The following is a 14,601-nucleotide window of genomic DNA, read 5'->3' on the forward strand; positions in this document are numbered from 1 at the left end:
ATTTAGTCATGTATGACAATTGTGTCTACTAACATGGATGAAAAACACTTGCTGACCAGTGCCTGAATTGCTGCATGTCGGTGGCATGTGGGTTAGGCTGGATGCACCATGGTACCGATTGCCTTCTGCTCCCCTTGATTCCTCTGACAGTGTAACATGAACTACAGCTCTGAGAGCTATTCATTATTTGATATGCTGTAGGCTTAATTCCACACAGCTGCGCTGCAAATATGCTGCATATAACTCATGTGATTAAGCATCTATCAGTTGCCTGATAGAAAAAAACAGCATTTTTTTCTGGCTGGAAACAAGGAGGTTGAATATGTAATTCCTGTTGCTAATATGAGGGTATCTGTGCAAGAAGGTGGAGCTCTTATGGCTCTCCTTTGCAGTGAACACACATCCATAGATTCACATCCAACCTTGTTCCTTTTGTGGATTGATCTTCCAAGCTTGCTGTGTATAGATACCTAGAAATGGAAATTCTGAGAAGCCCCAGGTCCTTTGACTTTCTAATATTTCTGTATTGAAGTTTTTTTGACTTCCCATTTTCAGTAAGCAGAAATCATTCTGCCTTTAAAGGTAGAGTCCTAATAAATGCTTTAGAAATGACTTAGCAAAAGAATCACATTATTTTTCAATGACTATGAGTAGTATTTGCAGATTTTTATATAGCTTTCATATTCTGTAAGCTTTCAGAAATTGAAGGGAAGCCATATGAGGAGCGTCTGAGGTCACTTCATCTGTTCAGCCTGGAGGAGACTGAGGAGAGATCTCATTGCATTGTACCACTTCCTTGTGAGAGGAGGAGGAGGGGTAGGCACTGATCTCTTCTCTTTGGTGACCAGGGACAGAACCTGAGGGAATGGCCTGAAGTTGTGTCAGGGGAGGTTTAGGTTGGATATTAGAAAAAGGTTCTTCCCTCAGAGGGTGGTTGAGGCTCCCCTGGAAAGGAAGTGGTCACAGCACCAATCCTGACAGAGTTCAAGCAGCATTTGGATGACACTCTCAGGCATGTGGTGTGACTCTTGGGAGTGGTCCTGTGCAGCGCTAAGGGTTGGACTGAATGATCCTTCTGAGTCCCTTGCAACTTGACATATTCTGTGATTTTGTGAAAATGACTGAACTCATGCTTAAGAAATGATGAATCTGTGGAAATGTAAGTACTATTTTAGATAGAACTTATGCTAAAAATTGAAACCTTTGAGAATGCATTTGAAACCTCAGTGTGCATTCTACTTAAAAAAGAAAAAGAAGATCTTTCTTTTCTGATCATTATCAAAGCATTATGCAAAGTTAGAAAAAGACAGTGTTAAATTAATCCATATGTATATGAATTCTTTACCTACGCTTTCAATAAAAAGTCTGAAGTTATTTCATGGCATGGTGCTTTATTACTTCTTCCTACTGTGATCCCTGTGTAGAACAGTAGTCACCAAACGTTCAGCTTTCTAATATTTTCTTTCATTTATTGTTTATTTACTGTATGGTATGATATTCCACACACTATAAAATGTTGTAAAAGGAACTTGTAACTTCTTCATGGAGTTTTTCTAGAGCTTCTTTCTTACTTCTTTAATGGTTTTCATTTACATTGTTTTCAGAGTTGCCTAAGAAATGAGGAGGTATTGGAATCCCCTTTTATGCAGACCTTATGTAGATGAAGAACTAAAGCACAGAGATTTAAGTATTTATGCTAATGCAGTAAGTAGCACCTAGAGTGAACCATTATCTTCTGTGTGAGCCTTCCATTAGAGGTAGAGGGAGGCAGAGCCTTTGCTAGGGGATTTTACAGCTGTTTGTTGAGAAGCTGGAAAAGATTGCTGGGAATCCAGAACAATGTGTTCATGATTCATCAGGGGTGGCACTGACTTCTTTTTCTGTCCCCATAACTTTTTCAGATTCTCTTTCTTGGTCTCTCTTTCTAAATTCTTTGTGGTACACATGACAATAGCTCCCAACATGTGGGAAGAAACATTATTTTTAGACCCCGAAATGCCAAGTTGAAGGGTACTTTTTGGAATCTTACATAGTCATTACAATCATTATGTGTGAATCTGTCAGTACAGATGGAATTGAATAATTTAGGTAACTTTAACTATGGTAAAAACCCTGCTGAGCATGTGGATGTTCAGTTTGCATCAGTGTGTAACTCTGTTGTATTAGGCCATATTCCATGGGGGTAGTAAAACAGATATCCCTAACAAGGTGACATTCTTCACCTGCTGAAGGTCAACTACCTGGTCCAGAGTGGGAGAAAGAGTGATGTTGTTATGAGGCTGCTTCCTTTGTAAGACAGGTGGAAAGGTGCATAACTCTTCACGGAAGCATTTTGTCATTGAGAAACTGGAAAACAAACCGCTGCCCAAGGGAGGCAACTGCATTTGGAAAAACTGCTAGCATTAAAAATAAGGATTTATAGTGGCTATTACATCCCACACTGCCCAGAATAACATGAGATGTGTGAATTCAGATAGGCCTTTGGGGTAAGTCCATTGAAACACTAACCCCAAATGTATACTGAAGTTCAGGTGAGCTACTAATGTGAGAGAGAAACCCCACATTAGCAAATTGTATAAAATGGAAGTGCTTGTCTCTCAGACACAAGTCTATTTGGACTTGAATAACATGTGACTTTGGGACAATTTCTGTGTGGAGAAGTCTCCCTTTTAGCAGCCCCACTGTGAGGATGGTAAGTGACCTCAAAGAAGCCTCTCAAATGTGAAGCTGAAACTGTCCCTAGAGATGCAAGGGGAAATATTTTAGGTAAAGTGTGTCTCTGGTAGTCAAAGCAAGCCGATGTGATGCCTGTATAGCTGCTTCTTAAATGATCTTATTCCATCGGACTTTATTCTATAGGCTTGCTTAGAAAAATCTCTTTTGTCTTGTGTTTTTAAGCATGTAAAATATGATATATATTAATGTGGTTGATTATATTGTTTTAGGATTTCTGAAGTCTTTTATAAGTTTAGAGAAGAAGTTGTTGTAACTGTGGCCTATTTTTTCCGATATCACTGTTTTCATCTGAAATTAGTTGATTACAAAAGTTATGTAGCCTCAAAGTTTCAAAAAATTTTCAGTGAAGTTCCACAGGGAGTAATATAGTCTTTCTGATTCTAATTTAAATAAATAAATTTGACAGGATGACTGTAACCTTGCTCACTGTATTGACAAAATAAAATGAGTTGTGTGGTGGAAATAAAGCAAGCCATCCAGAAAAATCCCCAAAGGCATGGATTTACTGCATGTGTAAGTGGGTCAACTCATGCATGAGAAATGAATGCTAAATGTAAATTGGTTGCAAAACTGTAGACTTTAAGTAGAATTGAATCAAGTGATAGCCTGAATATTTTGATAGGCATGTCTTATCATGCTTCTCTTTAGCAAACAGCAGCAAAGCTGCAAATTACAGAGAAATAACTAAAACATGTATTTGTGTTAATTAGAACAGTGTCATTAAACTCCAGAATCAAAGGCATTGTATTCGTTGATGTCACTGGCACTGGTAAATTTCAAGTTGAACCTGTATTTGATTAAACCTGTATTTGGGTTGATGAGTTGTCTTACATGAGATACACTTCAATTCAATAAAGACTGTGGTATTTCTTAATGACCAAAAGGTTCGATCCAGTCTAGAAAAACACTTCTTGTGTTTCGCCTGGTTAAAATAATAATAAAATAGAATTTTCTAGTTAGGAGATATAAAAGAAAAAGATGGAAATTTCTGTCTCCTTGGTTTCATTTTCTATTTTTGGTAACAACATTCATATTTCAAGGCAAGGCTTATATCAAAGGCATCAGTAGTTTAAAAAACTGCTACATAGTCTTCAAATATGTAACGTAACATTTCATGGATTTCATTTTTAATCCACGGTAATTGCTATCTTGTCAACAGATGCATTTGTTACAGACACAAATTGATATAAAAGTTTACTTCTGTACGTATTTATAACTCTGAACATCCTAATTGGAGGCTAAACCAGCTATGTAAATGTGAGGAATAAATTGACAGTTACGCTATTTTCACATTTTGCTATGGTATCAACTGTATTGCACATGGCTCTTTGTGCTGTAGTTTATGGAATGAAAAATTCGAAGCTGTAATGAAGACAACTATGAAAAGTGTTTTGTGGCAACTGTTGTAAGAACCTATCCATTGTCTGACTAAAGAATTTGAGTTTCTCTTTAATCACTCGTGACTTCAAGACTTAATCTACTTGGATGGTTTCTGATATTTAAATATATGTCTCTTTTTTTTTCTTTCTGTTGTGGTACTAAGCAACTAAATTATGACAAAACCCCAACAACTTATTTTTCCTGTGTCACTTGCATATTTTAGCAGTATCAAAAATCACTGATTATTTTTAATGAGTGCGTATTTTTGAAGTCATTGTTTTTTACATATAGAAAAAAGACAATGAAAATAAAACCTCTTCATAGCAGCTCAACTTGGGAGCTAATTAAAATGAAGCTCTTAGAATGGGAAAAAATTAATTAACCAAGAAGTTGAGAACTAGGAGTTAGAACCCCTAGATATCTTTGAGTAGTTAAATGATAGCAAGGAAAATATAATTTCTAATTTCCTTGGTTTACTATACTGTCCATTACCTACCTATCACTTTACCTTTTAGTTCTGTCTTACCTGATGCTTTTGGGCTGTGCATCAGTTGCTAGGGCAGCATTTTAAGCATTAAACCTCCTGCTGAAAAACAGGATGCTCTGCTTCTTCTGCTAATATCATCTTTAATCTTGGTCCCTGGAGTTTTGAATGTCTCACCCCTATGATGCTCATGGGCTTCATTGACCTTGACAACAGGGGTATCTGGTCCTCTGTGGCATTCAGTTATTTTTTTATTTTGGGCATGTTAGCACATATGTCTGTGATTTCCTTAGGCTGTCAGTAGATACGTCAGTTGTGACAAAACCAGCACTGTAGTAAGTGTAATTAATGACTAAAATTTTTCACCGTCCTAAGACAAGAAGGAAAGTAGCAAAAGTTTATATGTGCCATTTTTACTTGTGTCTACAAAGAACTGAGAGGATAGGTGTTTACTCCTCCAAAAAGCAGATTAGAGTGACTTTTGTATTGCTTGCTAACCCTTTCTACTCTTGGTATTATATAAGTATACAGAAGTATTTTTGTGCTTTTTTCCAAGGGTTCTTTCTCTGGCTCTTTCTCTGGCTCACACCAACATAGTCTTGCTGTTAGCAACCACAATATTTTAATGGATAATTGAAGGGTGGTGGTGTTTGTTTTTTTTTTTTCTTTTTCAAGATCTGCCTTGAGTTTTTTTCTTTCCTGTCCTTTCTCAATTTGTAATTAGTGACCCTGTTCAGTCCCTCAGAAGGACAGTATATAAAGGGGCAGATATCGAATATTTCACTAAGCAAGCTACAGGCAGCAAATATAAGGAGTTTGAATGTCAGTCTCCACTGGATTTTCTCAAAGTCTAGTCTGAAGAAAATATCATTTGAGAAGTGGGTTTTTTGAACTTCAAGGCTGGCTTTTTTCGGCCTTTCTGAGTTTCAGTCCTGCTGTGCCCCTGCTTTATATCTCCGTCCTCCTTTTTTCACTACAGAACCATGGTGTAAAGTGAACTCATACCCAGTTTGGCCCGTCTAGCCCTTTTCTCACCTGAGGAGAAATATACTCCAAACCGTGTGACTTATGTTGCCAGGGTTAACTGATTTTTGTAGGGTTTGGCATAATGGGATAGCTGTTCCCAGTTTCCAGAACAGCGAGTGGGTAAGTAGCTGAGGAGGATAGTGTGGCTGCTGTGGGTTTTGGCACAGCAGAGCTGGTCTTTGAGGGAAAAGGAGAGGATATTCTTACAGGGAAACTGTGGCAAGACCCAGAGTCTTCATTGGAGCAAGGTCTGGGTGTCTCCAGGCTGTGCCTCAGTGTGCCAATACTGAGCAGAGATCCTGCTCCCTCCTCTTGTCATTTAGTGGGACAAAGGCACTTTGTCACCTTTTATATTGAATGAGATTGGCTACCATTTTGTTGCAGAGCTGGAGCCACTCAGTTGTGCTGTTCCCTCAGACACCACTGATGGAAAACGAAGGATTCAGAGGATCTGGAAGGGTGCCTCAATCTCATCTCCCATGTTTTCTTGCCTGCTCAGCAGGGAGACCCACTCTGGTGTGGGCTGGGCTGCCCTTGGCTGCAGTGTTTTGAGCACAAGGGGAAGGGCCAAAGGTTTTATTTGCCTCTGCCAGCAAGCTGTAGATTTGACCAGGGCAAGGGAAGCAGGCATGGAGTGAGGTCACTTGTTTGGCATTGCCTTTTGTTTAGCATTCCTTTCTGTACATTGTGTGTTTCTGGCTCAGATAATAGCTGGCTTGCTCTCTTGAATTGAGTCAGCAGTCAGGTTCCTTTTCAACAGAAATGGACTGGATGAAAGGCTCAAAAAAGCTTGATGGTGATAGAAAATTAAGCAGAATTATCAATGAAGGTAATGGGAAAAAGTTATGGAAAGCTCTGACAGTACTGAGGAATTGGAGATTAAATGATCAGCCTATATTGAAAATTTATATAAAACATACTGAGAAGGCACAAACAGGGATTGAGTTGTCACTGGGAAAAAAAAGATGAAGTAGAATAAGCCTATAAAGTCACAGGTAGCATACAGCTGCAGAAGTGAATGTGATTATGTACAGTTTCTTATAAGGCAAGAATTAGGAGCAGGAAATGTAGCTGTCAGGCATCATACTTAAAAGAAAAACAAATATGTGGCATATAACAAAAATGTGAAACTCATTAAGGTTAGAGCCAGGGAAGTCTAGAAGTATAAAATACATTAAAAGAAAGACGAGACAAGCTTGTGAAAGTTAAATTTATCGGGAAGTATTAACTGTTGTTACCTAAATCCAGTGACAGAATTGGGAAGGCTCTGGGATGCTGACAGCAAGAAAGTGAAAGGATCTAAGCACAGGCAAGACTACGTTTCACAGGTGCCTTGCCTTGGCATGCATTACTGAGCAGTGACGAACCATGGCGGTGTCATCAGTGAGACCAGTGATTCCATCAGTGAGCTTAGAACCTTGTGCTATTTCTAGTCACAGCTGTGTCTCAGCCCTACCAAGCAGTGAGCAACCCATTGCATCCTTGGTTATACACAGCTGGCTTGAATGTACAGAGTTAGAGTTAAAAAGGATTATTAATTATGCACCTGACTGTCAACCCCTGTGATATCAACAGACTTCATTCATGACATCTCATTGTCTTCCCAGCCTTTCTGTTACAAACCAGAAATCCTGTCTGAGTCTTGAATGGCAGATTTTTGAAGAGGTGGCTGTGGTGCAAAGGTAACTGAAATATCACAGATATTCCTTACGTACATGCAAGGGTTCTTGCATGGCCATGGCAATTGACAGACAAGGTATTAGTCAAGAGTAAGATGGCTTTGACCTCACTAGCATTTTACTGGTTTTCAAGTTAATCTCCTTATCATCTGACCACACCTTCCTTGGTGTTGCAAGGCTCTCTTGCAGCATACAAAGTAGATCCATTACAGATGAAACTAAAGCGAATGATGCACTCCAACCACTAAAGTGTATCCAGTCCATTGGACTAGAGTAGAGCTGGACCATATCTACTCCCCCCTGCTGTAAAACATGGAATTTATGTCCTCAGAACTGTTTCATTCTAGAGAACTGCTCCTGTTACGCTGCAGTACTTCGTAATGGAAACATTGCTTAGGCTTACGAACGAGTGATCACTTTGAAGTTGTGTTCCTGCGAGACCTGAGAGTGATAGTAACTGCAACTCCAGGCTTTAAAAATCAGAAAGGAGAACGCTGGAAATAGTGGGTGCTGAAAATCAGATTGTTGCCTGACCTCTGCATGCCCTGTCAAGGGGTCACTGAGACTTGTCTGGTGTGTGCGCTAAACTTGTAATTTATGTTTGTGGAGGATGTCAGGAGGAAGATTCATGTCTGGATGTGCAGGTGCTCCATTAGGACTTAGAAAGACATGGATTGATTAGGTGGTTATTGCCATCTGCAAAATTAGCCTGGTCAGAGACCCCTGACAGGGAAGCTTGGTGCATAACCAGTGAGCCAGGCTGCAACTGATAGAGCCTCAAAATGTTAACAGTAGATATCTTAGTTATCTGTGAGAGCTATCGCATTTGATATACTAGCTCTGAACTTCTGGGGATGACATACTGCATCTGTCAGATGGCAGACTTGAATTTTGCCATGATTTTTTTGTGTCTGGATCAGCAGAACATAGGCACACAATCCTCTGTGTGTGTATGAGATACAGAAGGGAAGGCAGGTAGCCAGAAATTTAGCTGTGCTGGTTGCTGTTCTTTGGGAGCAGCGTATAAATATATGCCATATATATAAATGAGACTTGGGAATTGAGTATACCCCACAGGTATAAATGAGACTTAGGAGTTATCTGGAAGGCTTTTGTCTGTAGGAAAAGATATTCCTATGGCTCAGAACAGCATGAGGAACTTTGGCAATCCAAGGAAATCTGCTCCATGTGAGCAATTTGTTTATGTTTTGCAACACGACCTTTTCTGACACGAACTCCAAATAAATTGAGAGGGTTGGGAACTGAGGCACAGAATCCTTCTCTGTTAAACTAATAAAGCTGGCTGTTAAAATGTATCCCGTGGATCTGGCATTCATTCACATGCGTATTCTGCTCTCTGTTTGGTTTCTGTTCTCAGATGTATACTGTGCAGAAACAGGGCCATTTGCTCAGTCCCGCTTCTCACTGGTTTTCAAGGACTGGCTGGACAGAAGAAAAAGAATTTAGGAAGTGTCTCCTATTGAATGAGCACTTTGACCCACTCTAGTTATGAACGTTGCACTGTAAGGGCCACTAAGTCAGGTCCTCAGCTGTCATCAGTATTTGCTCACAAAAATCTTGTTTTGAGCCTGATCTTGAAAGCCTTGAGATTTTTGACCCTAAGTGTCTATCCAGGTGTTACCTGAGGTATTTCTTGTTTGTCAGACAATTCCTCTTAGACATGATTAAATGCCTGGATCAACCATCACTGGTTTGTACTAAGACAGGTGTACATTACAGCTGGATTTGGGAGGTCTGCTCTTTATTCCTGACCTTGCTGATAGCATTCTTTGTTGCCTGTGGCAAGCTACTTCACTTCTGTTTCCTCTTCCACAAAATGGGGATAATGCTGCTAAGGGCCTTTGGAGAACTCTTTAAAGATATAATGAAAATGATAGAACAGCTGAATATTATGGCTGCTGGTGTTGCTACTTGTGTGCGTAAATTTTGTAAGTGGTAACTTGGAAACACTGGAAAAAGTACAAGAGGGAGTGCCTTGAGTCATCAGTTCTAGTCTTCTCTTGTGGACAAGTATATCACACAAAATTCTCAAAAACCATATCAAACTCCATATTAATGTAATCATAGCTTTTATTTGTTCTTTGTGAAGACAGTTTTGTAACTTCACTGCCTGCAGATTAAAAACCTCATCCAGTTTGCACAAAAAAATTCTTTATGGCAGGGCTATGTCTGTTTGTGTGTGAGCATTGTTGTTTTGTTTGCATGGCACTTCTGCCTCTGTTAAAAGTTTAGAGAGAGGTGTCATTATCAGACTTTTGTTATATGATGCTGAAAAAGTAAGTAGTTTTTATGTGTCTATACAAAAGTGTCACTATTCTACAAAGTCCTACCTTTGCCTGTTCTGATGGGATCTCACTTTTTTTTCAAATACAGAGGAGGGCAGTGTTTTTCATGCTATTGTAAGTGAGATTTTAAAAGTGCCTTTCTTAATTAATTTCAAGGTTATATTTACTTTTCTTCAGGGCTGTTTTGTTGGCCTGCAGCCACTGTGTGATTGATCTGGATGTGCAAGTACATCTTTTTCCAACTATTAAATCTATAACTTGCAACAGAAATTCTCTGAAGAGCGTATTTTTGCATTAAGTAATGTTAAATTCCATCTTATTGCTGAAGACCTCAAACCCGATAATTTTGACATAGAGAATCTTATTTACAGCCCTACATCATTAATAAAATTACTTAATTAAATTAATCTTCATCAGACCCTTAAGGTATTCCTCCAGGTATTTTTCAGCCTTTCAGCATCATTCTGCTGGCAGCACAACTCGTTGAATTATTTGTGCAATGAGCTGATCTTCAACCTGTCTCTGAATTCGCAATTCTTGGATCAATGGACATATTTTCTGACTTAATTCATAGACTTTATTCTTTTGTACTACTTCTCTGTGGTTGCCATGCCTGATTTGATAGATCATTAATAGGCCTTATTATGAGATTTATGATTTCAGAGTGCCAAGGATTTATTCACTGCTCTTGGTTAGTTATTTTCAGTTCTTTCAATCTGGGCACATAAAAATCCGCATAATGGTAGATGTGTTGGAAATTTTGGAGAATATAGAAAATACCAATGGACAACTATCACAAGGATTTACAGTCCTTTGCATGATAAAAGATTATAATAAAAGATTGAGAAAAATGATTGTATGGTGAATGCAGGCTTTGAGAAATTCCTTGCCTGTCATACAGCTTTTTGTAAAGTTCAGGTAATTGTATTTCCTTTCTTGATGGGAATATGTGTAACAGTATAAAACTTAAAGATCTTGTTAAAAGTCTTATTATCATTGGTAACTGTTGATTTCACCAAAGCTTTTGATACTGTGAGCAGAAAAGGTCTGTAGCAGATTTTGGAACGATTAGGATGTCCTCCCATGTTCCTCAAAATGATCATTTTACTTCATGAAGATCAGCACAGCCAAGTCAGATATGGTGATGCACTTTCTGAGCCCTTTCTAATAACCAGTGGTGTGAAACAAGGTTATGTTCTTGCACCGACTCTATTCACAATCTTCTTCAGCATGATGCTCCAAAGGGCCACGGCAGACCTTGATGAAGAAAATGGTATCTACATCCGATTTTGTACCGATGGAAGCCTATTCAACCTAAGGCGACTGAAGGCCCACATTAAGACTTTAAATCATCTTGTCCATGAGCTGCTTTATGCTGACGCCGCTGCCCTCGCCACCCACACAGAAGCAGCTCTGCAGCGTTTAACATCCTGCTTTGCAGAGGCTGCTGAGCTTTTTGGGCTGGAAGTCAGTTTAAAGAAGACAGAAGTTTTCTACCACCCTGCTCCTCAGGAAGTCTTCTGTCATCCCCACATCATCATTGGCGAATCAGAGCTCAAGTCAGTCCAGCAGTTTAATTATCTGGGATGCATCATCTCCTCGGACAGTAAGATTGACAAAGAGATGGACAACAGGTTAGCAAAGGCATATAGAGCTTTCAGAAAACTCCATAAAAGAGTTTGGTGTAATAAACACCTGAAGAAAAGTACAAAGATCAGTGTTTACAGAGCCATTGTACTGTCTGCTCTTTTATATGGGTGTGAATCATGGGTCATTTACCACCACCACTTGTGACTCTTAGAACGCTTCCATCAACACTGTCTCCGTGCAATCCTAAACATCCACTGGACTGATTACGTGACTAATGTGTCTGTTCGTGAACAGGCAGTGGTTACGAGTATTGAGGCCATGTTGCTGAGAACACAGCTGCATTGGGCAAGACACGTCTCAAGGATGAAGGACCACCGCCTCCCTAAGATCATACTCTATGGTGAAGTTGCTACTGGCTGCCTCAAGAGAGGAGCCCCGAAGAGGAGATACAAGGACTCCCTGAAACAACATCTCAGCCTTGGCCATATTGATCATCATCATTGGTCTACTCTGACCTCCAATCAGGAGGTCTATAACGCTGCTGCCTCTTTTGAGAACACACGCAGAATCATTCTTGAGGAGAAAAGACAACACAGAACGAACCATGTCTTGCCAATACCGCCTAAGGAAACTTTCCGCTGTGCCTTTGGCAACCGGACTTGTCTATCTCGCATTGGCCTTTTTAGCCACCAGTGTGCTTGTAGCAACCGTGGATAGAATCCTTCTCAAATCTTCGTTCGCGAAGCCTAGCCATGAGGACATAGATCTTGGGTTGACCTGTTGGTCTCTTCCAACTCTGAAAGTTATTCATGGCAGAACAAGGACAACCCTTCTACTGTGCTCAGAGTGCATGACAGTCTATTGTGTGGGGCACTTGTTGCAGATGTATGCTATGTATCTGTACTGCATATGTATCTCTGCCATTGGAAAAGTCTCACTTTGCAGACGAATTTTTCATAAAAAAGTTGGAGGAGGTAGGTAAGAGGAGAGAGGAAAGAGAGAGAAATCAGAATAGTCAATACACAGTTTCATAGAGCCAAAGCAGAATTCAGATCTGAGTCCCTGTTTGAAATATTTGAATATGCACCTGTGTATGTGACATGTTAAATCAATTTTATACAGAATTTTATGGGAATGGCATGAAACTTTTCAATTTTAGAGGAAAGTAATGTGCGGATCACCTTCAGTCCTACTGGACACACAGCTAAATTGGTGTGGATTAATAAAGAGAATGAATAGGTGGCAGACACTTGGATTTGAAATATGGGCTGTAACTTTACAGTTACACGTTGCACATGAAAACCAAAGAGGCTCCCGGTTTAATGTGTGAAGGAACATACCTCAGTATCTCCTCATGTATCTTATCTTGTGTATTTTTACTGCCAAGATCTAGTATTTGGCTGTTCTACAGACCAGAGTCTTCCCCTTCCTTCCTTCCTGATGCCCAGCATAAGAAAAGAAATCTAGATAGTCACAACAAGTTTGCCCTCACAGAAAGGGTCCTTTTTGTCCTCTCAACTCTATCCAAACCATGAATGGGTTGTAGAGTGATTTCTTCTCTGGAGGCAAGTCGTGTAAGTTCCAGGTGAGATCTAAGTTAGTCATCTTTGGCCAGTTTTGCCAGTGAGGCATTCTGATGTGCCTCTTACTGTCCTGCCTTCCTTTTTCACCTGGGACAGTCTTATACCACCTCAGTGCTTGGTGGCATTCTTCTGAGACTCTGGTAATATCTCATAGAGGTGGACTGTGTTTCTCAAGATGGGACTCATTTCATCTTAGCTTCATACAAAAATGCCAGGAAATGTAGAAGCACAAGTGTATTCTCATATTGGTTTACTGAAACAATAGATTTGAATACTTGTTTCAAAGACTTTTAGTTATCAGGATAAAGGAGGCCAAACCCTTTGGAAGATCTGTGTGGCCTGCTTCAAATGTCTTGCCAATGGGTTGTTACATCAAGGGAAATCCCTTAGGTTGTGTGCAAGCCTGAAAGTGAGTGGTGTCCTGCTGCTCTTTTTGGTTTCATTTTTTCACAGGTGCTTCACTGCTACACTGGATCCACATTGTTTCCTCTTCTGTGTTCATTTTACAAACCATTTTTTAGGGCCATGTTAGAATTCTGCTTCAGCAAACTAGTAGTAGTTTAAGCCTGGATGCATGTGCTTAGTGCTCTAGGTATGATGTAGAACAATTTTCCTAGAAAACTATAGAATATTGTTAATGTTTTTAGATTTATTTTTTTTTGCACTGATACATAAGGACTGTTGCATTCATGATAGAAAACATGGCTCATTTTATTCAAATGCAGTCATGCAACTCTCACTTGTCTACAAGCAGACATATTTTTAATTGCTAAGCAAAGTTTATTTATGTTAGAGTCATTGCTCCAGATGACCTTGGCAATTTGCAGTCCTCTGCACTTAATAGCTTTCTGAATGCAGACAGTGAAGCCTGAACTCTGTAGGTGAATAAAGTAATGCTTTGCTGTGTGTTAAGATGCTTTTTGTATGGCTTGATAACAGCACTGTACTAAAAGCTATTTAATCTTTCTTATCAACAGTTAACCTTGATGTCCCCATAGACACTCAGCATTTTTTTTTCTAATTTGGGTAGTGTGCTCCCTTCTTAAGTTAGTTGCTAGTTTAAAAAAATTGTTCCTTTTTCTTTAATGATAATTATTTTAAAAGAATTCTGCTACCCCAAGACTAGGAATAATCAATCTTTTTGCCTTATTTCCTTTTTCTTTCTTTGTTGCGTATTTCCTTGATTAAATTTGAAGTAATGGTCTATAAAGACTCCTTAGTCTTTTAAACTAAATTTCTTTTTGGTATCCTGAAAGTCTTGGTCTCATACAGAGTTTTGCCAACATCTCTGCTTTGTCTGTGCTTTCATACACAGATGCTTTCCACACTTCCCACTCATACATCTGTAGCCTTGGCAGGTTGACTAGAAATACTCTTAAGTCAGCACAAAGGAAATCAAAGCATTTTAAATACTCTGTTTTTTTTTTTCTTTCCTGTACTTCCTGGCTCAGTCTTAATTCAGTATATTTTACTGGAATTCTATTATGGAAATAATGATAATAGTGATAATGAGAATTCCCTACTCCACTTCTTTGTGGAGAGAATATGCTTGACAGAATGTTAAAAAGTAGCCTTTAATGAAAATAAATTAATTCTATTGATAAAGGGGCTAATAGTCAATATGGTGACAAGCTGTGCTGTCTTGAAAAGACAATTTAAACCCCCTAAATCATAATTTTATTCTAGCAAGGCTTTTTTGTTCTGAAATCTATAAGCAGGTTTTATATATATGAAGAGCACAAGAGCATGGATGGATTTCCCTTTGTAGAACTGAGAAGACATTTCTGCATGTAAACTTTACTTTGAAAATGTACTTT

General features: G+C 39.1%; 1 protein-coding gene across 7 annotated transcripts in view; it reads left to right on the plus strand.

Moving 5' to 3' along the window:
• The window catches only part of NEBL (nebulette), a 253,341-nt gene that overhangs the window by 116,385 nt on the left and 122,355 nt on the right, over positions 1–14,601 (plus strand). Inside the window, exon 3 of one of the 7 annotated variants that reach the window (XM_027695568.1) lies at positions 693–816. The exons of the other annotated variants lie outside the window; for them this stretch is intronic. The gene's annotated coding sequence lies outside the window, so the exon portion shown is untranslated. The remainder of the gene's footprint in view (positions 1–692; positions 817–14,601) is intronic. 7 annotated transcript variants of the gene reach the window in all.

This window comes from Neopelma chrysocephalum, unplaced genomic scaffold (genome assembly GCF_003984885.1).
Source record: "Neopelma chrysocephalum unplaced genomic scaffold, ASM398488v2 Primary Assembly neopelma1_102, whole genome shotgun sequence".
Taxonomy (NCBI): Eukaryota; Metazoa; Chordata; class Aves; order Passeriformes; family Pipridae; genus Neopelma; species Neopelma chrysocephalum.